At 47.1% G+C, this 26,795-nt stretch overlaps 1 long non-coding RNA gene across 1 annotated transcript in view; it reads left to right on the top strand.

The window, feature by feature from the left end:
- Positions 1-9,486, top strand: part of LOC142472299 (uncharacterized) — a 25,687-nt gene extending 16,201 nt beyond the window's left edge. Inside the window, exons 3-4 of the long non-coding RNA XR_012789646.1 lie at positions 9,069-9,093; positions 9,424-9,486. This is a non-coding gene — a long non-coding RNA (uncharacterized LOC142472299). The remainder of the gene's footprint in view (positions 1-9,068; positions 9,094-9,423) is intronic.
- Positions 9,487-26,795: the final 17,309 nt, after the last annotated feature.

Here is a 26,795-nt window from a genome sequence, read left to right as displayed (position 1 = left end):
CTCTGGCGCCATTTAATGCCGTGTTGCCATGGCGACGAATGTGAGAAGGCGCCGGAGACAAGGTAAGTGCAGTTTACATAGGCCCTAGCGCTCCTCTGGCAATTAATTTAAGTGTCGTCGGGAAGCGCGCGGGGCCTCTGTAAACCCTGCGCCCCCCCGCACTCAGTCTCGCGCCCCCTAGGAGTCGCGCCCCCTCAGTTTGTGCATCGCTGCACTAAGGTAATGAAGGAGTTAAATACCTAGTTGTCACGGGAGACCGGGGATTTACATCTTTTAAACCGGGATCATTCACTGAGCTAAACAAGGAGGTAAAACAAACTGTAATTTGTTCCTTGGAAACAGACGCACACGCAGTGAATTACAATATACAATGGAAAAACACACTTACTGGAAATGCCAAAATCCCTTGACCGGGAGATAGCACCCAACGTCCTGGTACTCTTTTTGGCGTGTAGTTCCAGCCGCGACTGCTACGTTCTCTTCTCAGAACTTGGCCCCCGAAAAGTGGGACCATTATACACAATGCAGGAATAAAAATATTTCCCAATTTCGTCTGTCCCTCTTTTCTTAGCTTTGACTTAAAAGACGCGCGCGTTCAGTTTCAGCGCTCCTAGGCCCTCCTATAAGAAAATGCTTTAAAAGTTGAACAAAATAACGCTTAGGTTCAATCCCAGAGTTACTTTTCTAAACACAAAGGGACTTGGACATAAAATCAGCTGGCAACCTTACTGATAGTGGAGGCCCCCCAGAACCTCTATACATTGTTCTGCTGATTGGGGCATATACTGGGGGACTCCCATTAACCTAGGGACCCCTGACTGTACCCGGGATACACATATCCCTATGCCCTCATTTACCTTTCTGCTCTGTGCTGAAGCAGGGAAACTTGGCGGTGAGTCGCGAAACTGATTTCCAGGTAGTATTCTGCCCGGAGGTCTGTGTCTTCATGTCTCCGGGAATCTGACCTGATTCCCTGACACATTTTTGGGGTGGCCAGCAGCTCTGGACCCTTTCAACCTAGACAAAATCAGACAACACTTTCACCGCAAAACCCCCCTGAAACTCACAGCCTGAGAATCTCCACTGGGTAGCACTCCTGGAAAGGTAAAACACACATACATTCTTTATTACAATACAATGCATGTGCCATGACGAGGTTCAAGAGCTGACACTCTAATCTCCCCAATACGGCTCAGAGGTAACCAGCCGGGCATAAGACCTTTAATTATGGCCTGATTACCTCATGACTGTCACACTAGTGCCCGATTTATTGTGGGTAGTGGGGGTGGGTGAAGGTTAGAGTTGCCTGTGGTGGGTGTTTATGCCTACCGGGTGGATTGCAGGAGAAGTTAACGTCTTCATTAACTTAGCGGTTAATACCGCTAAGATAATGAAGGGGTTAACCCCTCCTGCTATCCACCCAGTAGGCATAAACACCCACCACAGGCAACTGTAACCTTCACCCACCCCCTCTACCCCCAATAAACATTAAAATACAATACAAGCAGCAATACTAGCCAAGACACGCATTGATTGCTAGTGTGTTTACCTATGCCCTCAATGGGAGCAAAGATAACCCAAATGGCAATGAATAGGCCGCCTAAAACCAACCTCCTCTGCCCCCAGCAACCACTCCCACCCCCCCAAACATACAGCACAGCAGTGGGCAACATCCCTACTATCCAGATCTTGATAATAGTACATTTGTCCGTTAAAAATTAAATATTATCAAGCCAGCATAAAGTAAATTAAAGTTGTACCTACCCCTACCAGGATGAAGGCCATCTTTGTCTTCCTCCGTGTCCTCTACGTTTTCTGTGGACTGCAACATTAAAATAAAATGTTTTTAAAAACTAACTAAGCCCTTAATAACCTTAACGGTTAGTAACCTCTATAGTATTAAGAGACCCTGTCCCTCCCCCCCCCCCCCCGATACCCACATGGGAGACCTAAACACCCTCCCCGGGACAACTAGGATGGAGGGGGTGGGGAATGAAACAGATAATGAACTAAATGGAATAGATGAGGATACAAGGTGGTATGGAGGTAGAATGGGGGCAAGTGCAAGTTTGACAAGCAGTGAGATACCCATAATAAATAGAGATAACACTAGAAAACTTCTAAAGACTAAACCAAGTGGGAGCAGAAAGGAAGGAGCAGATAAGATAATAGTACAGGCTGAAAAAAACCTGAAATGCATGCTTGCTAATGCAAGAAGCCTGACAGATAAAATGGGGGAGCTTGAATTAATAGCTACAAGGGAGCAGTATGATATCATAGGCATTACTGAAACATGGTGGGATGAAACTCATGACTGGACAGTTAATTTAGAGGGGTATTCTCTTTTTCGGAAGGATCGAACAAATAGAAGGGGAGGTGGAGTATGTCTATATGTTAAACCAGATCTAAAACCTATTATAAGGGATGATGTCTATGAAGGGAATGATGAAAATGTAGAGACCTTGTGGATAGAAATTAGCAGTGGAGGTAAAAGTATAAAGAAAATGTTTGTGGGAATATGCTATAAACCACCAAATATCTGTGAGATTGAGGAAGCTAAAATACATTTGCAAATGGAGAAGGCATCAAAACTGGGTCATGTTTGCATAATGGGGGATTTTAATTATCCAGACATAGACTGGGGCAATGAGATTAGCGTTACAACAAAAGGAAACAGGTTTTTGGGGGTGCTTAAAGATAATTATATGACCCAAATTATTGAGGAACCAACCAGGAGAGGGGCAGTTCTGGATTTGGTCATATCAAACAATGTAGAAGTAATAACAAATATTCAAGTCCTGGAACATTTGGGTAACAGTGATCATAACATGGTCTCATTTGAAATAAATGATCAAAAAACAGATTACTTGGGTTCAACAAAGACTTTAAACGTTAGAAAGGCAGATTTTAATAAACTGAGGTCTAATCTAGTAGTAATACAATGGGATGATGTTTTTGCAGGAAAAATGTAGAAGATAAATGGGCAGTCTATAAAACATTGTTAGAAAAACACACTTATCAGTGTATACCCTTGGGTAATAAGTATAAAAGAATTAAGTCAAAACCAATGTGGCTAAATAAACAGGTAGGGGAGGAAATGGACAAGAAGAGGAAGGCGTTTAGATTCTTTAAGTCAGAAGGGACAGAGACATCGTATCAGAATTATAAGGAATGTAACAAAAATTGCAAAAGGGCAATTAAATTAGCAAAAATGGATAATGAAAAAAGGATTGCAATAGAAAGTAAGGTCAACCCTAAAAAGTTCTTTAAGTACCTTAATAACAAAAAAATGAGAAAAGAAAATATAGGACCCTTTCAGTGTGAGATGGGTAGGCAGATTATTGGAGATAAGGAAAAAGCAGAGGTATTAAACAAATTATTTGCCTCTGTGTTTACCAGGGAAGAATCAGGTTCAATAGTAATGCCACAGGAGGAAGCCACAACCTCCATATTAATGACCAATTGGGTAACTGAGGAAGAAGTTCATAAGCGACTTGAAAAAATTAAAGTAAATAAGGCACCTGGCCCCGATGGCATACTGTACATCCAAGAGTTCTCAAGGAGTTAAGCTCAGTAATAGCAAAACCATTATATTTAATATTCAAGGACTCCATTTCCACAGGCTCAGTACCACAAGATTGGCGTAAAGCAGATGTGGTGCCTATATTTAATAAGGGAGCTAGATCACACCCAGGGAATTACAGACCTGTAAGCCTGACTTCAATAGTAGGGAAACTACTTGAAGGTTTAATACGGGATAATATTCAGGAATACCTAATGGAAAACAAAATTATTAGTAACAGTCAGCATGGATTTATGAAGGATAGATCTTGCCAAACTAACCTTATTTGTTTCTTTGAGGAGGTAAGTAGGAATTTAGACCAGGGTAATGCAGTTGATGTGGTCTACTTAGATTTTGCAAAGGCTTTTGATACGGTTTCACACAAGAGGTTGGTGTACAAAATAAAGAAAATTGGACTCAGTACTAATATATGCACCTGGATTGAAAACTGGTTAAAGGACAGACAACAGAGGGTTATCATAAATGGAACTTTTTCAGGTTGGGCTAAAGTTGTGAGTGGAGTACCTCAAGGATCGGTACTGGGACCCCTGCTTTTTAACTTGTTTATTAATGACCTTGAGGTTGGGATCGAGAGCAAAGTCTCCATCTTTGCTGATGATACTAAATTGTGTAAGGTAATAGAATCAGAGCAGGATGAAATTTCTCTCCAGAAGGACTTGGAGAGACTGGAAACGTGGGCAGGTAAATGGCAAATGAGGTTTAATACAGATAAATGTAAGGTTATGCATTTGGGATGCAAGAATAAAAAGGCGACTTACAAATTAAATGGAGATATATTGGGGGAATACTTGATGGAGAAGGATTTAGGAGTGCTTGTAGACAGCAGCCTTAGCAATAGTGCCCAATGTCATGCAGTAGCTGCAAAGGCAAACAAGATCTTATCTTGCATCAAACGGGCAATGAATGGAAGGGAAGTAGACATAATTATGCCCCTTTACAAAGCATTAGTAAGACCACACCTTGAATATGGAGTACAATTTTGGGCACCAATCCTAAGAAAAGACATTATGGAACTAGAGAGAGTGCAGAGAAGAGCCACCAAATTAATAAAGGGGATGGACATTCTAACTTATGAGGAGAGGCTAGCTATATTGGATTTATTTACATTAGAAAAGAGGCGTCTAAGAGGGGATATGATAACTATATACAAATATATTCAGAGACAATACAAGGAGCTTTCAAAAGAACTATTCATCCCACGGGCAGTACAAAGGACTCGGGGCCATCCCTTAAGGTTGGAGGAGAGGAAATTTCACCAGCAACAAAGGAAAGCGTTCTTTAAAGTAAGGGCAGTTAAAATGTGGAATTCATTACCCATGGAGACTGTGATGGCAGATACAATAGATTTGTTCAAAAAAAGGTTGGACATCTTTTTAGATGGGAAAGGTATACAGGGATATACCAAATAAGTATACATGGGAAGGATGTTGATCCAGGGATTAATCCGATTGCCAATTCTTGGAGTCAGGAAGGAATTAATTTTTCCCCTAAATGGGGGTTTTTTTGTTTGCCTTCCTCTGGATCAATAAGTAAGTATAGATATAGAATAAAGTAGCTGTTGTCTGAATTTAGCATAGGTTGAACTTGATGGACGTACGTCTTTTGTCAACCTCATCTACTATGTAACTATGTAACTACTATGTAACTATGTAACTACCCCCACCTCCTACTCCCCATCACCACACATACAAATGTGCAAAGGCGCTAGTAACTAAAAATGTCTAATTGCACGTGTGCCCATTTGTTTGCAAAACAAAAGAAATAGACAATAAAATAACATTGGCATAACAGTACAATAGATTACACTTGACAATAAACCCATTGATTGTGACTGTGGAAAACCATACCCAATATGGTATGGGCAATATATGGGCATGGAGTGCTAATGTACAATGCAATGAATGGGCAATATATGGGCATGGAGTGCTACTGTACAATGCAATGAATGGGCAATATATGGGCATGGAGTGCTACTGTACAATGCAATGAATGGGCAACCTAAAAAACAACATAGAATCTACGCAAAGACGCAGGACAATTAAACATTGCAGGGAGATACTGGCACCCCATACCGGGTCCTGTGACTGTGTTAATAAAATCAAATATAAACAGTGTGATCGCCTGTAAGAGCTGTGCAGGGAGATGCAGCTTCTCTCTGTGCAGGGAGATCGCCTGTAAGAGCTGTGCAGGGAGATGCTGCTTCTCTCTGTGCAGGGAGATCGCCTGTAAGAGCTGTGCAGGGAGATGCAGCTTCTCTCTGTGCAGGGAGATCGCCTGTAAGAGCTGTGCAGGGAGATGCAGCTTCTCTCTGTGCAGGGAGATCACCTGTAAGAGCTGTGCAGGAGATGCAGCTTCTCTCTGTGCAGGGAGATCGCCTGTAAGAGCTGTGCAGGGAGATGAAGCTTCTCTCTGTGCAGGGAGATCACCTGTAAGAGCTGTGCAGGGAGATGCAGCTCTCTCTGTGCAGGGAGATCGCCTGTAAGAGCTGCGCAGGGAGATGCAGCTTCTTTCTGTGCAGGGAGATCGCCTGTAAGAGCTGTGCAGGGAGATGCAGCTTCTCTCTGTGCAGGGAGATCGCCTGTAAGAGCTGTGCAGGGAGATGCAGCTTCTCTCTGTGCAGGGAGATCACCTGTAAGAGCTGTGCAGGAGATGCAGCTTCTCTCTGTGCAGGGAGATCGCCTGTAAGAGCTGTGCAGGGAGATGAAGCTTCTCTCTGTGCAGGGAGATCACCTGTAAGAGCTGTGCAGGGAGATGCAGCTCTCTCTGTGCAGGGAGATCGCCTGTAAGAGCTGCGCAGGGAGATGCAGCTTCTTTCTGTGCAGGGAGATCGCCTGTAAGAGCTGTGCAGGGAGATGCAGTTTCTCTCTGTGCAGGGAGATCGCCTGTAAGAGCTGTGCAGGGAGATGCAGCTCTCTCTGTGCAGGGAGATCACCTGTAAGAGCTGTGCAGGGAGATTCAGCTTTTCTCTGTGCAGGGAGATAGCCTGTGAGAGCTGTGCAGGGAGACACAGCTTCTCTCTGTGCAGGGAGATTGCCTGTAAGAGCTGTGCAGGGAGATGCAGCTTCTCTCTGTGCAGGGAGATTGCCTGTAAGAGCTGTGCAGGGAGATGCAGCTTCTCTCTGTGCAGGGAGATCGCCTGTAAGAGCTGTGCAGGGAGATGCAGCTTCTCTCTGTGCATGGAGATAGCCTGTTAGAGCTGTGCAGGGAGACACAGCTTCTCTCTGTGCAGGGAGATTGCCTGTAAGAGCTGTGCAGAGAGATGCAGCTCTCTCTGTGCAGGGAGATCGCCTGTAAGAGCTGTGCAGAGAGATGCAGCTTCTCTCTGTGCAGGGAGATCGCCTGTAAGAGCTGTGCAGGGAGATGCAGCTTCTCTCTGTGCAGGAAGATCGACTGTGAGAGCTGTGCAGGGAGATGCAGCTCTCTCTGTGCAGGGAGATCGCCTGTAAGAGCTGTGCAGGGAGATGCAGCTTCTCTCTGTGCAGGGAGATCGCCTGTAAGAGCTGTGCAGGGAGATGCAGCTTCTCTCTGTGCAGGGAGATCGCCTGTAAGAGCTGTGCAGGGAGATGCAGCTCTCTCTGTGCAGGGAGATCGCCTGTAAGAGCTGTGCAGGGAGATGCAGCTATCTCTGTGCAGGGAGATCGACTGTAAGGGCTGTGCAGAGAGATGTAGCTCTCTCTGTGCAGGGAGATCGCCTGTAAGAGCTGTGCAGGGAGATGCAGCTTCTCTCTGTGCAGGGAGATCGCCTGTAAGAGCTGTGCAGGGTGACACAGCTTCTCTCTGTGCAGAGAGATTGCCTGTAAGAGCTGTGCAGGGAGATCCAGCTCTCTCTGTGCAGGGAGATCGCCTGTAAGAGCTTTGCAGGGAGATGCAGTTTCTCTCTGTGCAGGGAGATCGCCTGTAAGAGCTGTGCAGGGAGATGCAGCTTCTCTCTGTGCAGGGAGATCGCCTGTTAGAGCTGTGCAGGGAGACACAGCTTCTCTCTGTGCAGGGAGATTGCCTGTAAGAGCTGTGCAGGGAGATGCAGCTCTCTCTGTGCAGGGAGATCGCCTGTAAGAGCTGTGCAGAGAGATGCAGCTTCTCTCTGTGCAGGGAGATCGCCTGTAAGAGCTGTGCAGGGAGATGCAGCTTCTCTCTGTGCAGGAAGATCGACTGTGAGAGCTGTGCAGGGAGATGCAGCTCTCTCTGTGCAGGGAGATCGCCTGTAAGAGCTGTGCAGGGAGATGCAGCTTCTCTCTGTGCAGGGAGATCGCCTGTAAGAGCTGTGCAGGGAGATGCAGCTTCTCTCTGTGCAGGGAGATCGCCTGTAAGAGCTGTGCAGGGAGATGCAGCTATCTCTGTGCAGGGAGATCGACTGTAAGGGCTGTGCAGAGAGATGTAGCTCTCTCTGTGCAGGGAGATCGCCTGTAAGAGCTGTGCAGGGAGATGCAGCTTCTCTCTGTGCAGGGAGATCGCCTGTAAGAGCTGTGCAGGGTGACACAGCTTCTCTCTGTGCAGAGAGATTGCCTGTAAGAGCTGTGCAGGGAGATCCAGCTCTCTCTGTGCATGGAGATCGCCTGTAAGAGCTGTGCAGGGAGATGCAGCTTCTCTCTGTGCAAGGAGATCGACTGTGAGAGCTGTGCAGGGAGATGCAGCTCTCTCTGTGCAGGGAGATCGCCTGTAAGAGCTGTGCAGGGAGATGCAGCTTCTCTCTGTGCAGGGAGATCGCCTGTAAGAGCTGTGCAGGGAGATGCAGCTTCTCTCTGTGCAGGGAGATCGCCTGTAAGAGCTGTACAGGGAGATGCAGCTTCTCTCTGTGCAGGAGATCGCCTGTAAGAGCTGTGCAGGGAGATGCAGCTCTCTCTGTGCAGGGAGATCGCCTGTAAGAGCTGTGCAGGTAGATGCAGCTATCTCTGTGCAGGGAGATCGCCTTTAAGGGCTGTGCAGGGAGATGTAGCTCTCTCTGTGCAGGGAGATCGCCTGTAAGAGCTGTGCAGGGAGATGTAGCTCTCTCTGTGCAGGGAGATCGCCTGTAAGAGCTGTGCAGGGAGATGCAGCTATCTCTGTGCAGGGAGATCGCCTGTAAGAGCTGTGCAGGAAGATGCAGCTTCTCTCTGTGCAGGGAGATCGCCTGTAAGAGCTGTGCAGGGAGATGCAACCCTCTCTGTGCAGGGAGATCGCCTGTAAGAGCTGTGCAGGGAGATGCAGCTTCCCTCTGTACAGGGAGATCGCTTGTAATAGCTGTGCAGGGATATCGCAGTGGCAGGACTTAGAAAAAGATAACGCTTTCTGAATACAGTGATAACACAAACGTCAGACTGTGAGGCAGGTAGGGTCATGCCAAAACGTTTGATTTGGCAGTAATAACATTGAAGCTCGTAGAAAAGGCCCCATAGAAGACCCCACATTATGTGATATACAGTAAGGATGGGGATATCCAGGGACTTTATGTTTACACATATTTAAATACTTTACTAACAATTACATCTCCAATTGCACTTTCTTTCAGCTCCCTAGTGAGAAGGACAGCACAGGTAAGCAAGTTTCCTTTCCCTATAACTAATGCTTATTTGAAACACGTACTTTTTTCATTAATGCCTAAGCTTTAGATTGATGTGACTTATATCCTATAGGGGTGTTGTAAATATGTAACTCCTTTAGTGCTGGTGAGGGCAGCTAAATCAGGTGTCTAAAGAGCTGTTATCATTATACAGTGCAGCATTTTCATGTTACATGGAAGGTAGGGATGATAAAAAAATACCCTCAGTCACCTTCATTTTTGTAATAAAATATAAACTGCTATGTACTGCTAAATATGTGTGTGGGATAGAAGGTACGTTAACATCTTTCGTACTTTTCTGCAGAGAATGCAGTTCAGACAGGTCCGGAAAATTATGTTCCCAATTTTGTCGGTGATCCTGAGAAAGGTAAATAAGAGAAACCAAATTATGTTTCAACGTTTTTATGTAAAATATGAAGTTGTCCCTTGTTATTAATAAGGATATGGTCAGTAACTGCGGGAGGGTGTGACATTCAGGACCATGTAGTCCCACCAGTGGTTGGGTATACCTCACATTCAACATTTCCTCTGCGAGTTCTTCGAGACAACAGTTCCTGTCCAACAATGTTTGACATTAAATGTAGTCATGTCACTCTATAAAGATATAGACCATATTTCACCATCATCGTAATCTTCAGCCCTCATTGATCTGCTGCTGGATCATGGATCCCTCACTGACCTTTACAGGTGCGGCGGCTGCAAGACTCTCTTCCCCATTTTTCTCCAACATGGTAGATATATGTAGCCCTGTTTCCCCCTAAAGAAGATGGCTACTGGTGCTGCCTTTACCTTTTGGCTCACAAGGAGCCTGAGCCTCCGCCACGGGGAGCCTGAGGTGCAATAATAACGGTATTGGTGCAGGGCCTCCTCCTGAGAGGGATCCCAGCGCAGTGGGAGGAGCCCCTCGCAGGACCAATTAACAATACTAACACACAGGGTAAAATTGCAATAATCTTTACTTGCAACATATATCTTAACCGCTCTATAATAACTAAGAGGTACAACTACCCACACACCTCACACGGGTGTAACCCACACACCTCACACGGCTATAACCCACACACCTCACACGGCTGTAACCCACACATCTCGCACGGCTGTAACCCACACACCTCGCACGGCTGTAACCCACACACCTCGCACGGCTGTAACCCACACACCTCGCACGGCTGTAACCCAAACACCTCGCACGGCTGTAACCCACACACCTTTTGGCTCACAAGGAGCCTGAGCCTCCGCCACGGGGAGCCTGAGGTGCAATAATAACGGTATTGGTGCAGGGCCTCCTCCTGAGAGGAGCCCCTCGCAGGACCAATTAACAATACTAACACACAGGGTAAAATTGCAATAATCTTTACTTGCAACATATATCTTAACCGCTCTATAATAACTAAGAGGTACAACTACCCACACACCTCGCACGGGTGTAACCCACACACCTCACACGGCTGTAACCCACACACCTCACACGGCTGTAACCCACACATCTCGCACGGCTGTAACCCACACACCTCGCACGGCTGTAACCCACACACCTCGCACGGCTGTAACCCACACACCTCGCACGGCTGTAACCCACACACCTCGCACGGCTGTAACCCACACACCTCGCACGGCTGTAACCCACACACCTCGCACGGCTGTAACCCACACAACTCGCACGGCTGTAACCCACACACCTCGCACAGCTGTAACCCACACACCTCGCACGGCTGTAACCCACACACCTTGGACGGCTGTAACCCACACACCTCGCACGGCTGTAACCCATATCATGTCCCAGCACCGACTGTCTCTTCCTGGTTCAGAGTGTGAAATAGTATCGCCTCCTGCAGGAGATCTGGCCGCAAGATTGGCTCCCTGGTGTCATGTAGTACTCCTGCCTCTAAGCACTATGGGGCTTGTAGTCCCCACAGAGCCTATTCCTATGGGACACCACATGTGCATAGTACACTGCACATGCGCAACAATCAAAATGGCCACCACAACTCTTTGCACTCCCTGCGCTTGCGCAACCTTGCCCAAAACTGGCGGCGCCCTGCAGAGAGGGCCGCCGGAGCCTCAGGCGAACCTGTCACCACCCACACTAGCCCCTGCAGCAACAGAGGTAAGGAGTGGATAGGTGCAACACCGGGGGACCGGAGGGGACCTGGCTACATCTATATTATTCAAAGGAGAAATAAGCAAAATATTAGTATAAGTATAAAGATGACATTCTGCATATTATTAGAAATGTTTTTTTTCCATGTGTTTCTTCCTCTGAAGATTGTCTCTGTACGGATCACAGTGGTAACTGTTTGTTCTTGCAGACGCAGAAGAAATAATGAAGATGTTGAGATATTTACTAGTTTTAACAAACATGATTCCCGGGACCAGGAAACCTGAAGGTACGTCTTCTCCATAGTATCAAAGGCCAATCAAAGTATCCTGACTCAGTCTTTATAGCTATATAGACTAGATTCAGGTATATAATCTGATGGTGGTAGAAAAGGCTAAGATTTTTCCTGATAGTTTTGGTGACAGCCGGAGGAGCGGCGCAGCGAGTAAAGGCTGAGAAGGAGCGGCGCAGCGAGTAAAGGCTGAGACGGAGCGGTGCAGCGAGTAAAGGCTGAGAAGGAGCGGCGCAGCGAGTAAAGGCTGAGAAGGAGCGGTGCAGCGAGTAAAGGCTGAGAAGGAGGGGCGCAGCGAGCAAAGGCTGAGAAGGCGAGGCGCAGCGAGTAAAGGCTGAGAAGGAGCGGCGCAGCGAGCAAAGGCTGAGAAGGCGCGGCGCAGCGAGTAAAGGCTGAGAAGGAGCGGCGCAGCGAGTAAAGGCTGAGAAGAAGGGGCGCAGCGAGCAAAGGCTGAGAAGGCGCGGCGCAGCGAGTAAAGGCTGAGAAGGAGCGGCGCAGCGAGTAAAGGCTGAGAAAGAGCGGCGCAGCGAGTAAAGGCTGAGAAGGAGCGGCGCAGCGAGTAAAGGCTGAGAAGGCGCGGCGCAGCGAGTAAAGGCTGAGAAGGAGCGGCGCAGCGAGTAAAGGCTGAGAAGGCGCGGCGCAGCGAGTAAAGGCTGAGAAGGAGCGGTGCAGCGAGTAAAGGCTGAGAAGGAGCGGCGCAGCGAGTAAAGGCTGAGAAGGAGCGGCGCAGCGAGTAAAGGCTGAGAAGGAGCGGCGCAGCGAGTAAAGGCTGAGAAGGAGGGGCGCAGCGAGTAAAGGCTGAGAAGGAGAGGCGCAGCGAGTAAAGGCTGAGAAGGAGCGGCGCAGCGAGTAAAGGCTGAGAAGGAGCGGCGCAGCGAGTAAAGGCTGAGACGGAGCGGCGCAGCGAGTAAAGGCTGAGAAGGAGCGGCGCAGCGAGTAAAGGCTGAGAAGGAGCGGCGCAGCGAGTAAAGGCTGAGAAGGAGGGGCGCAGCGAGTAAAGGCTAACTGAGAAAAAATGGCACTGATGCAATTACAAGCAAACCAAAATTATGACATTTCACCAGCTTGGTCTGATGACTCAAAATACAAAACAATTTGCATATTGTCACGGGAGACCAGGTTATTTACACCTTTTTACCAGGATCACTCATTGAGCAAAACAAGAAAATTGAATAAATTGTAATTTATTCGGCATAAATTCACTTACACACAATGATACACAAAATACAGACACAAAGACACACTTACTTTGGGACTGCGGTCGAAAACTAGACTTTCCTAGGTGCAGGGATCTCTATGGGAGAGTTTTACCCTGACCGGGACTTACTGTAGTCCGGAATCTCCTGGAACCCAAATCGGCATAAAGTTCCACACGCCACCGCTACGTTCTCTTCTGATGTTAGTCCAAATCTGTAACTAAATATGTAACTCCTTCAGTGCTAGTGAGGGCAGCTAAATCAGGTGTCTAAAGAGCTGGAAGGTTGTATACTGTGTTATACCTGTTATCATTATACAGTGCAGCAATTTCATGTTACATGGAAGGTAGGGATGATAAAAAAAAATACCCTCAGTCACCTTCATTATTGTAATAGAATATAAACTGCTATGTACTGCTAAATATGTGTGTGGGATAGAAGGTACGTTAACATCTTTCGTACTTTTCTGCAGAGAATGCAGTTCAGTAAACAGAAGAGAGAGAACCCAGTGTAGCAATCAGGCTCACGCTCTGATGATGAGTGAATGATTTAAAACATAATTTTTATTGATAGCATCATATATTAAAATATAAATGTTGGAGCAACGTACTGGAGGTAGGTTGATCCTGAATAATAATAGCCGTATTGGCTCCGGATAAGACGGAATCGTGTGCACCAAGTATGTCTTATATGAAACACTGGTAACAGAACAACACAGAAATCCTAGTGTGGACCTGTGTAATGAGTGTGTGCTGATGGGTGTGCTCAGATAGGTACTGAGACTACATATCACATGCTAGCAGAATCTGCATAAGCCCTTAATTAAGGTGGTAGATGTGACCCGTAGTAACTGATATACACGAGGAGCAAATGTATTGTGTATATCAGTAGTTGTTGGTGCAGTCAGCTGTGCTTCCTCTCTGTAAACGATGGTAAGCCTAGCTAGGTGTCAGGGTGACCTAAGGTAACCTTAAAGTGCTGTGCTGCAGGAGTGTGGTGTCCTGCAGTAACCTACGTGGCTGTTGTCAGAGGTAAGTTATACAGACTGTAGGCAGTGAGTAGGTGGATCAACCTTGGTCAAGAAGACACTAATGCTATTGAATTATCACTTGTCATATATCAGAGGGCTAGCTGTAATGGCACATAAAGTAAACCTTTGTGCTGCTATGTAAAAGGCTGTACACAGCAGCGCAGCTTGAATGTTGCTGCAGGCAACTAAAATACAGTACTTCTATCGATTGAGCACTTCCCTTCTAAACACTGCACATGGAGGCTTAAAATGACCGACGGGGCACTTTTACCCTGTATATTTTAGCATGAGCAGACTACCGCATACACTCGCGGTTAGAGAATATAATGCGGAGGCAGTCACTGGTGTGCGCATGCACGTGCATGTGCACTCTCTAACCGCGAGTGTATGCGGTAGTCTGCTCATGCTAAAATATACAGCTTAAAAGTGCCCCGACGGTCATTTTAAGCCTCCATGTGCAGTGTTTAGAAGGGAAGTGCTAAATCGATAGAAGTACTGATTTTTAGTTGCCTGCAGCAACATTCAAGCTGCGCTGCTGTGTACAGCCTTTTACATAGCAGCACAAAGGTTTACTTTATGTGCCATTACAGCTAGCCCTCTGATATATGACAAGTGATAATTCAATAGCATTAGTGTCTTCTTGACCAAGGTTGATCCACCTACTCACTGCCTACAGTCTGTATAACTTACCTCTGACAACAGCCACGTAGGTTACTGCAGGACACCACACTCCTGCAGCACAGCACTTTAAGGTTACCTTAGGTCACCCTGACACCTAGCTAGGCTTACCATCGTTTACAGAGAGGAAGCACAGCTGATTGCACCAACAACTACTGATATACACAATACATTTGCTCCTCGTGTATATCAGTTACTACGGGTCACATCTACCACCTTAATTAAGGGCTTACGCAGATTCTGCTAGCATGTGATATGTAGTCTCAGTACCTATCTGAGCACACCCATCAGCACACACTCATTACACAGGTCCACACTAGGATTTCTGTGTTGTTCTGTTACCAGTGTTTCATATAAGACATACTTGGTACACACGATTCCGTCTGATCCGGAGCCAATACGGCTATTATTATTCAGGATCAACCTACCTCCAGTACAATGCTCCAACATTTATATTTTAATATATGATGCTATCAATAAAAATTATGTTTTAAATCATTCACTCATCATCAGAGCGTGAGCCTGAGTGCTACACTTGGTTCTCTCTCTTCTGTTTACTACCGTATCCACACCCTAAGCACCGCTCACTATTCTATTCTATTGTGGCTGCAGCAGGGGACCCCTTTTGCCTCTACCTGAGAATGCAGTTCAGACAGGTCCAGTAAATTATGTTCCCAATTTTGTCGGTGATCCTGAGAAAGGTAAATAAGAGAAACCAAATTATGTTTCAACGTTTTTATGTAAAATATGAAGTTGTCCCTTGTTATTAATAAGGATATGGTCAGTAACTGCGGGAGGGTGTGACATTCAGGACCATGTAGTCCCACCAGTGGTTGGGTATACCTCACATTCAACATTTCCTCTGCGAGTTCTTCGAGACAACAGTTCCTGTCCAACAATGTTTGACATTAAATGTAGTCATGTCACTCTAGAAAGATATAGACCATATTTCACCATCATCCTAATCTTCAGCCCTCGTTGATCCGCTGCTGGATCATGGATCCCTCACTGACCTTACAGGTGCGGCGGCTGCAAGACTCTCTTCCCCATTTTGCTCCAACATAGTAGATATATGTAGCCCTGTTTCCCCCTAAACAAGATGGCTTCTGTTGCTGCCTTTACCTGTTGGCTCACAAGGAGCCTGAGCCTCCGCCACGGGGAGCCTGAGGTGCAATAATAACGGTATTGGTGCAGGGCCTCCTCCTGAGAGGGATCCCAGCGCAGTGGGAGGAGCCCCTCGCAGGATCAATTAACAATACTAACACGCAGGGCAAAATAGCAATAATCTTTACTTGCAACATATATCTTAACCGCTCTATAATAACTAAGAGGTACAACTACCCACACACCTCGCACGGGTGTAACCCACACACCTCGCACGGCTGTAACCCACACACCTCGCACGGGTTTAACCCACACACCTCGCACGGCTGTAACCCACACACCTTGGACGGCTGTAACCCACACACCTCGCACGGCTGTAACCCACACAACTCGCACGGCTGTAACCCATATCCTGTCCCAGCACCGACTGTCTCTTCCTGGTTCAGAGTGTGAAATAGTATCGCCTCCTGCACGAGATCTGGCCGCAAGATTGGCTCCCTGGTGTCATGTGGTACTCCTGCCTCTAAGCACTATGGGGCTTGTAGTCCCCACAGAGCCTATTCCTATGGGCCACCACATGCGCATAGTACACTGTGCATGCGCAACACTCAAAATGGACACCACAACTCTTGGCGCTCCCTGCGCTTGCGCAACCTTGCCCAAAACTGGCGGCGCCTTGCAGAGAGGGCCGCCGGAGCCTCAGGCAAACCTGTCACCACCCACACTAGCCCCTGCAGCAACAGAGGTAAGGAGTGGTTAGGTGCAACACCGGGGGACCGGAGGGGACCTGGCTACATTTATATTATTCAAAGGAGAAATAAGCAAAATATTAGTATAAGTATAAAGACGACATTCTGCATATTATTAGAAATGTTTTTTTTCCATGTGTTTCTTCCTCTGAAGATTGTCTCTGTACGGATCACAGTGGTAACTGTTTGTTCTTGCAGACGCAGAAGAAATAATAAAGATGTTGGGAAATTTACAAAATTTAACAAACATGGATCCCGGGACCAGGAAACCTGAAGGTACGTCTTCTCCATAGTATCAAAGGCCAATCAAGGTATCCTGACTCAGTCTTTATAGCTATATAGACTAGATTCAGGTATATAATCTGATGGTGGTAGAAAAGGCTAAGATTTTTCCTGATAGCTTTGGTGACAGCCGGAGGAGCGGTGCAGCGAGTAAAGGCTGAGAAGTAGCGGCGCAGCGAGTAAAGGCTGAGAAGGAGCGGCGCAGTGAGTAAAGGCTGAGAAGGAGCGGTGCAGCGAGTAAAGGCTGAGAAGGAGCGGCGCAGCGAGTAAAGGCTGAGAAGGAGCGGCGCAGCGAGTAAAGGCTGAGAAGGAGCGGCGCAGCGAGTAAAGGCTGAGAAGGAGCGGCGCAGCGAGTGAAGGCTGAGAAGGAGCGGCGCAGCGAGTAAAGGCTGAGAAGGAGCGGTGCAGCGAGTAAAGGCTGAGAAGGAGCGGCGCAGCGAGTGAAGGCTGAGAAGGAGCGGCGCAGCGAGTAAAGGCTGAGAAGGAGCGGTGCAGCGAGTAAAGGCTGAGAAGGAGCGGCGCAGCGAGTAAAGGCTGAGAAGGAGCGGCGCAGCGAGTAAAGGCTGAGAAGGAGCGGCGCAGCGAGTAAAGGCTGAGAAGGAGCGGCGCAGCGAGTAAAGGCTGAGAAGGAGCGGCGCAGCGAGTAAAGGCTGAGAAGGAGCGGCGCAGCGAGTAAAGGCTGAGAAGGAGCGGCGCAGCGAGTAAAGGCTGAGAAGGAGCGGCGCAGCGAGTAAAGGCTGAGAAGGAGCGGCGCAGCGAGTAAAGGCTGAGAAGGAGCGGAGCAGCGAGTAAAGGCTGAGAAGGAGCGGAGCAGCGAGTAAAGGCTGAGAAGGAGCGGCGCAGCGAGTAAAGGCTGAGAAGGAGCGGCGCAGCGAGTAAAGGCTGAGAAGGAGCGGCGCAGCGAGTAAAGGCTGAGAAGGAGCGGCGCAGCGAGTAAAGGCTGAGAAGGAGCGGCGCAGCGAGTAAAGGCTGAGAAGGAGCGGCGCAGCGAGTAAAGGCTGAGAAGGAGCGGCGCAGCGAGTAAAGGCTGAGAAGGAGCGGCGCAGCGAGTAAAGGCTGAGAAGGAGCGGCGCAGCGAGTAAAGACTGAGAAGGAGCGGCGCAGCGAGTAAAGGCTGAGAAGGAGCGGCGCAGCGAGTAAAGGCTGAGAAGGAGCGGCGCAGCGAGTAAAGGCTGAGAAGGAGGGGCGCAGCGAGTAAAGGCTGAGAAGGAGCGGCGCAGCGAGTAAAGGCTGAGAAGGAGCGGCGCAGCGAGTAAAGGCTGAGAAGGAGCGGCGCAGCGAGTAAAGGCTGAGAAGGAGCGGCGCAGCGAGTAAAGGCTGAGAAGGAGCGGCGCAGCGAGTAAAGGCTGAGACGGAGCGGCGCAGCGAGTAAAGGCTGAGAAGGAGCGGCGCAGCGAGTAAAGGATGAGAAGGAGCGGCGCAGCGAGTAAAGGCTGAGAAGGAGCGGCGCAGCGAGTAAAGGCTGAGAAGGAGCGGCGCAGCGAGTAAAGACTGAGAAGGAGCGGCGCAGCGAGTAAAGGCTGAGAAGGAGCGGCGCAGCGAGTAAAGGCTGAGAAGGAGCGGCGCAGCGAGTAAAGGCTGAGAAGGAGCGGCGCAGCGAGTAAAGGCTGAGAAGGAGCGGCGCAGCGAGTAAAGGCTGAGAAGGAGTGGCGCAGCGAGTAAAGGCTGAGAAGGAGCGGCGCAGCGAGTAAAGGCTGAGAAGGAGCGGCGCAGCGAGTAAAGGCTGAGAAGGAGGGGCGCAGCGAGTAAAGGCTGAGAAGGAGCGGCGCAGCGAGTAAAGGCTGAGAAGGAGCGGCGCAGCGAGTAAAGGCTGAGAAGGAGCGGCGCAGCGAGTAAAGGCTGAGAAGGAGTGGTGCAGCGAGTAAAGGCTGAGAAGGAGCGGCGCAGCGAGTAAAGGCTGAGAAGGAGCGGCGCAGCGAGTAAAGGCTGAGAAGGAGCGGCGCAGCGAGTAAAGGCTGAGAAGGAGCGGCGCAACGAGTAAAGGCTGAGAAGGAGCGGCGCAGCGAGTAAAGGCTGAGAAGGAGCGGCGCAGCGAGTAAAGGCTGAGAAGGAGCGGCGCAGCGAGTAAAGGCTGAGAAGGAGCGGCGCAGCGAGTAAAGGCTGAGAAGGAGCGGCGCAGCGAGTAAAGGCTGAGAAGGAGCGGCGCAGCGAGTAAAGGCTAACTGAGAAAAAATGGCATTGATGCAATTACAAGCAGACCAAAATTATGACATTTCACTAGCTTGGTCTGATGACTCAAAATACAAAACAATTTGCATATTGTCACGGGAGACCAGGTTATTTACACCTTTTTACCAGGATCACTCATTGAGCAAAACAAGAAAATTTAATAAATTGTAATTTATTCGGCATAAATTCACTTACACACAATGATACACAAAATACAGACACAAAGACACACTTACTTTGGGACTGCGGTCGAAAACTAGACTTTTCTAGGTGCAGGGATCTCTATGGGAGAGTTTTACCCTGACCGGGACTTACTGTAGCCCGGAATCTCCTGGAACACAAATCGGCATAAAGTTCCACACGCCACCGCTACGTTCTCTTCTGATGTTAGTCCAAATCTGTAACTAAATATGTAACTCCTTCAGTGCTGGTGAGGGCAGCTAAATCAGGTGTCTAAAGAGCTGGAAGGTTGTATACTGTGTTATACCTGTTATCATTATACAGTGCAGCATTTTCATGTTACATGGAAGGAAGGGATGTAAAAAAAAAAATACCCTCAGTCACCTTCATTTTTGTAATAGAATATAAACTGCTATGTACAGTACTGCTAAATATGTGTGTGGGATAGAAGGTACGTTAACATCTTTTATTCGTCCTTTTCTGCAGAGAATGCAGTTCAGTAAACAGAAGAGAGAGAACCCAGTGTAGCACTCAGGCTCACGCTCTGATGATGAGTGAATGATTTAAAACATAATTTTTATTGATAGCATCATATATCTTATACTATATTAGTGAAAGCACTGTATGTTTGCCTGCCTGGATGTCCGGTGTCCCTAGGGGAAATCTCATTGGTCCCTTGGGTCGCCCGCCCCCGCACACCTCTCATTGGCCTGAGGCGGAGTGACGGCCCACACACACACACACACAACACAGCAGCTCTATACACACACACACACACACACACACACACACACACACAACACAGCAGCTCTATACACACACACACACACACACACACACACACACACAACACAGCAGCTCTACACACACACACACAACACAGCAGCTCTATACACACACACACACACACACAACACAGCAGCTCTATACACACACACACACAACACAGCAGCTCTATACACACACACACACACACAACACAGCAGCTCTATACACACACACACACACCCTCCCCCCGCCCCCCTCCCCCCCCTCACACAACACAGCAGCTCTATACACACACACACACACAACACAGCAGCTCTATACACACACACACACACACACACACACAACACAGCAGCTCTATACACACACACACACACCCTCTGTCCGCCCCCCTCCCCCCCCCTCACGTGCGCCGTCCTGCACTGGCTCCGGACGGGAAGCGCGGCCCTCCTACCCCAGCCGCTCCCTTACCTCCCCAGCGCTACCACCCGCTCAGGTAAGTCACTGCGCGTCCCGCCTCAGCCTCAGGCCCACTGCGCATGCCGCCTCAGCCTCAGGCCCACTGCGCGTCCCGCCTCAGCCTCAGGCCCACACACACAGGGCGCTTCCTACCGCCGCTCAGCCAGACGCCACATCGAGCGGGCGCCGGGGGGGGGGGAGCGCGAGTCTTAGGCCCACACAGGGCGCTTCCTGCAGCCGCCTGCACGCCTCACTCAGCAGGACGGCACATCGGGGGACCAAGCGGGCGCCGGGGGGGGGAGCGCGAGTCACAAGGAACGGGAGGGGGGGGCAGTCATGGGGAACGGGGGGGGGAGTCACGGGGAACGGGGGGGGCCACCAGCCGAACCAGCAGGGGGACGGACGCACGGAGGAGGGGGTGGAAATGCCCATACATAAATTATGACAATACATATGCCCACTACTCTCCACCCCCCCCCACTCCCCTTTCCCCCCCCCTTTCCCCCCCCCACTCCCCTTTCCCCCCCCGCTCCCCTTTCTCCCCCCCCCGCTCCCCTTTCTCCCCCCCCGCTCCCCTTTCTCCCCCCCCCCACTCCCCTTTCTCCCCCCCCCCCGCTCCCCTTTCTCCCCCCCCCCCGCTCCCCTTTCTCCCCCCCCCCCGCTCCCCTTTCTCCCCCCCCCCCCGCTCCCCTTTCTCCCCCCCCCCCGCTCCCCTTTCTCCCCCCCCGCTCCCCTTTCTCCCCCCCGCTCCCCTTTCTACCCCCCCGCTCCCCTTTCTCCCCCCCGCTCCCCTTTCTACCCCCCCCGCTCCCCTTTCTCCCCCCCCGCTCCCCTTTCTCCCCCTCGATCCCCTTTCTCCCCCCCCGCTCCCCTTTCTCCCACCCCCGAAACCTTTACAACAAATACTCACCTATTGTTCCACGTGTTATAAATAATACTACCTATTACGCATTTACATCCCGGGCAACGCCGGGTCTCTCAGCTAGTTAAAATATAAATGTTGGAGCAACGTACTGGAGGTAGGTTGATCCTGAATAATAATAGCCGTATTGGCTCCGGATAAGACGGAATATTGTGTACCAGGTATGTCTTATATGAAACACTGGTAACAGAACAACACAGAAATCCTAGTGTGGACCTGTGTAATGAGTGTGTGCTGATTGGTGTGCTCAGATAGGTACTGAGACTACATATCACATGCTAGCAGAATCTGCGTAAGCCCTTAATTAAGGTGGTAGATGTGACCCGTAGTAACTGATATACACGAGGAGCAAATGTATTGTGTATGTCAGTAGTTGTTGGTGCAATCAGCTGTGCTTCCTCTCTGTAAACGATGGTAAGCCAACTAGGTGTCAGGGTGACCTAAGGTAACCTTAAAGTGCTGTGCTGCAGGAGTGTGGTGTCCTGCAGTAACGTACGTGGCTGTTGTCAGAGGTAAGTTATACTGACTGTAGGCAGTGAGTAGGTGGATCAACCTTGGTCAAGAAGACACTAATGCTATTGAATTATCACTTGTCATATATCAGAGGGCTAGCTGTAATGGCACATAAAGTAAACCTTTGTGCTGCTATGTAAAAGGCTGTACACAGCAGCGCAGCTTGAATGTTGCTGCAGGCAACTAAAATACAGTACTTCTATCGATTGAGCACTTCCCTTCTAAACACTGCACATGGAGGCTTAAAATGACCGTCGGGGCACTTTTACCCTGTATATTTTAGCATGAGCAGACTACCGCATACACTCGCGGTTAGAGAATATAATGCGGAGGCAGTCACTGGTGTGCGCATGCACGTGCATGTCCACTCTCTAACCGCGAGTGTATGCGGTAGTCTGCTCATGCTAAAAAATACACGGTAAAAGTGCCCCGACTGTCATTTTAAGCCTCCATGTGCAGTGTTTAGAAGGGAAGTGCTCAATCGATAGAAGTACTGATTTTTAGTTGCCTGCAGCAACATTCAAGCTGCGCTGCTGTGTACAGCCTTTTACATAGCAGCACAAAGGTTTACTTTATGTGCCATTACAGCTAGCCCTCTGATATATGACAAGTGATAATTCAATAGCATTAGTGTCTTCTTGACCAAGGTTGATCCACCTACTCACTGCCTACAGTCAGTATAACTTACCTCTGACAACAGCCACGTAGGTTACTGCAGGACACCACAGTCCTGCAGCACATCACTTTAAGGTTACCTTAGGTCACCCTGACACCTAGCTAGGCTTACCATCGTTTACAGAGAGGAAGCACAGCTGATTGCACCAACAACTACTGATATACACAATACATTTGCTCCTCGTGTATATCAGTTACTACGGGTCACATCTACCACCTTAATTAAGGGCTTACGCAGATTCTGCTAGCATGTGATATGTAGTCTCAGTACCTATCTGAGCACACCCATCAGCACACACTCATTACACAGGTCCACACTAGGATTTCTGTGTTGTTCTGTTACCAGTGTTTCATATAAGACATACTTGGTACACACGATTCTGTCTGATCCGGAGCCAATACGGCTATTATTATTCAGGATCAACCTACCTCCAGTACGTTGCTCCAACATTTATATTTTAATATATGATGCTATCAATAAAAATGATGTTTTAAATCATTCACTCATCATCAGAGCGTGAGCCTGAGTGCTACACTGGGTTCTCTCTCTTCTGTTTACTACCGTATCCACACCCTAAGCACCGCTCACTATTCTATTCTACTGTGGCTGCAGCAGGGGACCCCCTTTTGCCTCTACCTGAGAATGCAGTTCAGACAGGTCCAGTAAATTATGTTCCCAATTTTGTCGGTGATCCTGAGAAAGGTAAATAAGAGAAACCAAATTATGTTTCAACGTTTTTATGTAAAATATGAAGTTGTCCCTTGTTATTAATAAGGATATGGTCAGTAACTGCGGGAGGGTGTGACATTCAGGACCATGTAGTCCCACCAGTGGTTGGGTATACCTCACATTCAACATTTCCTCTGCGAGTTCTTCGAGACAACAGTTCCTGTCCAACAATATTGTGAACAGGAAATTAAAGTGCGCAGCTAATATATAAACGTGATATATAGTGATAAAGTAATTAAATGATTTATTACGTGACCTTGATCAGAGCGTCTGCAGCTGTGATGGAAGGGGGGGGCTCAGGAACCCCCTGGAGCTAACAGATAAATACAAAAAAGACACAGCGCACAACGCTCATAGTGCAATTACAAAATTATATTAACATGAACAAATTATTAGGTGAGTATTGTGCGTACATCAGTGCAGTTAAAACAAGCAGTTTCGGGATATGTTACCCAACGCCTCAAATGACTGGAACAGATGTCCTCACAGGGGTAGAATTGCTGATGGCTCTGCGGCAGGATTTCAGTAGGGCAGATGGAAAGCCTCTGTGTGTCCTTGCTCCCCAGAGCATGAGTTGAACGGGAGCTGCTGGCCCATACAGTGTTTGTTCTGGGAATGGCTGAACACCAGCTGAATACTCTCACTCCCCTCCGTGTGCAGCACTTCCTAGTGGATGACGTCACCGCTGGGAGTCGCCGATTTCGGCGCCGTTCAGTCTATCAGCTCGCGCAGTAAAGTACTGGTTGAAAGGTAGAGCTGTTAGCAAGAATGGCCTACGCGTTTCGAAAACCGCAGTTTTCTTCATCAGGGACAGATTTTAGGTGGATTCAGTTCGTTTCTAAATACCCCGCGATCGTCACTCATTGGTTAAAGCCTTCTACTCTCCTAGCCAATGGGAGAGCAGCAAGGGCGGAGTAACAAGTCCTGAATAGAATGCGTCATTGGTAGTTATAGGCAATAGAGAAAAAAAACTTCAATAACTTTATTAACAACAAAAAAGACTACCAAAGCGCGATTGAAGATACTAAAACAAAGAAACAAGTGTTAGACATAAAAAAACATAATAAAAGATGTATCTAATGCTATATGGACCTGGATGACTAAATATGAAATAAACTATAATGGATAAATAAACACTGGCAAGTAAATTCATAGCCGACTGATAGGTAGACAAAGTAGAACAATAGAAAGCCATAATATCATTATTAAAGGTATACAGACTAATATTGCAAATATTTTAAAAAAAAATTATTTCCCTAAAATTTATTTAAATATCTTTAAAATAAATGGATTTAGAGATACAGATGTAAAATATCATATATTATTTAATAAAAGAGATAGAATTAAAATTATAAGATCAATACAGAGACCAGATATCTATATCTTCATTCAAACCCCCTGGATACAAAGTATTTAATTTATGTATCCAGAAGGTTTCCTGCCTAGATAATTCCTTAACCCTATCACCCCCTCTCCTGTTTTTAGGTATATGTTTAATGCCTTTAAATAATAGGGATGACGGATCACTATTATGACATAGTGCATAATGTTTTGATAGGCTATGTTTCATGAACCCTATTTTAATGTTGCGCAAATGTTCTAAAATACGTACTTTTAAAGCACGTTTTGTGCGTCCCACATAAAAAAGGCCACATGGACACTCTAATAAATACACTACATGGTCAGTATTACAAAATATAAAATCCTTAATCTCAATTAATTCTCCATTTGGACATTTAAAAGATTTTTTGTCGGGGTGCAAATGCCTGCAAACTGAACACTTACCGCACTTGAAATTCCCAATTGGTTTATTGCTTAACCAATTCTTATTCCCATTGAAGTGTTCCTTTGGTTTAATGTCACTTGGGGATAGGATATTCTTTAGATTTTTAGCTTTTCTGTAGATAAATTTAGGGAATTTTGAGAGGTGAGTGCCCAGTAGCAGGTCATTTGAGAGAATTGACCAATGTTTTTTTATAATTTTCTCAATTCGCCCAGTCATGGAGTTAAAATCAGTGATAAAAGAAACATTGCATTTACCATCATTTTCCTGATGATTTTTACTTTTTCTATCCTTTGTTAATAACATGGTTTTTCTCTCAATCGTTCTAATTTTTTCCAAATCCCCATTTAATTTCTCCAGGTGGTAACCCCTCTCAAGAAATCTTGATGTTAATTTTTTGGCCTGTTCCTCAAAGTCTATTTCTGTGCTGCAGTTTTTCTTTAATCTGTAGTATTGGCCACTGGGGATATTTGATATCCACGTTTTTTTGTGGTTGCTAGTGGCCATAAGGAGGGTGTTAGAGTCAACCTCCTTAAAATGAGTTTTTGTTACCACATCCCCTTTAGGTGACGCCACAAGATTAAGATCCAGAAAGTGAACTGCCGTTTCATCCTGTACATGTGTAAATGTCAGGTTCCTGTCATTATTATTTATGTACTGTAAGAATTGAACAATTGAACACTGATCGCCATCCCAGATACACAGGATATCATCTATGAACCTACGCCATACAATGATATTCGCTTTAAAAGGATTGTTGTCTTTATTGTATATATAGTCCTCCCATTTTCCCATATACAGGTTTGCGAAACTGGGGGCGAATCTCGTGCCCATTGCAGTTCCGCAAACCTGTAGGAAAAAATCATCAATAAACATAAAATAATTATGTTTCAGGATGTAATTAATTAGGTCTAAAACAAATTGTCTATTTAGTGGATGTAAGGTGGCATCATTCAGTAAAAAAGACTGAATCGCGTGTAGACCTTCTGCGTGTGGAATATTGGTGTATAAGGCCTGCACATCGCAGGTAAGCCACCTATAAGATTCCTTCCATACAAAACCTTCCATCAGATTCAACACTGATGTTGAATCTCTCAAGTAGGAAGGAAGTTTGGTCACAAAAGGTTGGAGGAAAAAATCCACATATGGGGAAAGATTAGATGCTAGGCTGTCTATTCCCGAGATAATCGGTCTGCCTGGCGGGTTCGTTAAGCTTTTATGAATTTTTGGGGGGTGATAAAAAATTGCAATTTTTGGGCAGCTACAGTACAAAAAATCATATTCTCTTTTTTCAATGACATTATTAGTTAGGGCTTCGTCTAAGACATTTTTTATGAGGACCAGGAATTCCCCTGTGGGGTCCCTCTTCAACCTTTTATAGGAGGTGGTGTCATTAAGGAGTCTGAGGGCTTCTCCCTCATAATCCTTCCTATCTTGTAACACCACACCCCCTCCCTTATCAGCTTGTCTGATAATCAATTTTTTATTTTCTTTTAGGAGTTTAAGGGCCAATGTTTCGTTCTTATTTAAATTATGTCTAATATCACTATTTCTAATATTACTAGTTAAAAGGTTAAAATCTTTGTTGACCATGTTAAAAAACGTATCTATGTGATGTCCTTTGGAGTGTGCTGGATAAAATTTAGACTTCCCTCTAAAGTGGGTATGTGTGCAGGTTAATTCTTCAGCTTCGGTCTCTGTCTGTGTGGGGTCAGTAGTACTATTAACATTTTCTACTGTTTGTGGAGTATTCTCTATATCAGATTTAATAAAATGCCTCTTCAGAGTGAGATTCCGAACAAACTTCTGAAGGTCTGAATATAGCTGAAAGCCACTTGGCCCACAAGATTGGGAGAAGGTGAGACCCCTATTTAAAACCTTCTTCTGATCATCTGTAAGGATGACTGTAGACAGGTTGAAAATCCCTTTGTACGCTGTGGTTGTTACAGCGTCTCGCAATCTCTTTTCTTTAAGTCTGGCCCCCCCTCTTGTTCCTCGCCTGACAGGACCCTTTTCCTTCTTTCTTTTATCTCCGCTTTCTTTACTAT

Source organism: Ascaphus truei, chromosome 1, assembly GCF_040206685.1.
Source record: "Ascaphus truei isolate aAscTru1 chromosome 1, aAscTru1.hap1, whole genome shotgun sequence".
Classification (NCBI taxonomy): Eukaryota; Metazoa; Chordata; class Amphibia; order Anura; family Ascaphidae; genus Ascaphus; species Ascaphus truei.
The sequence above is the reverse complement of the archived record's forward strand: the minus strand, read 5'-3'. Positions and strand labels throughout refer to the sequence as shown.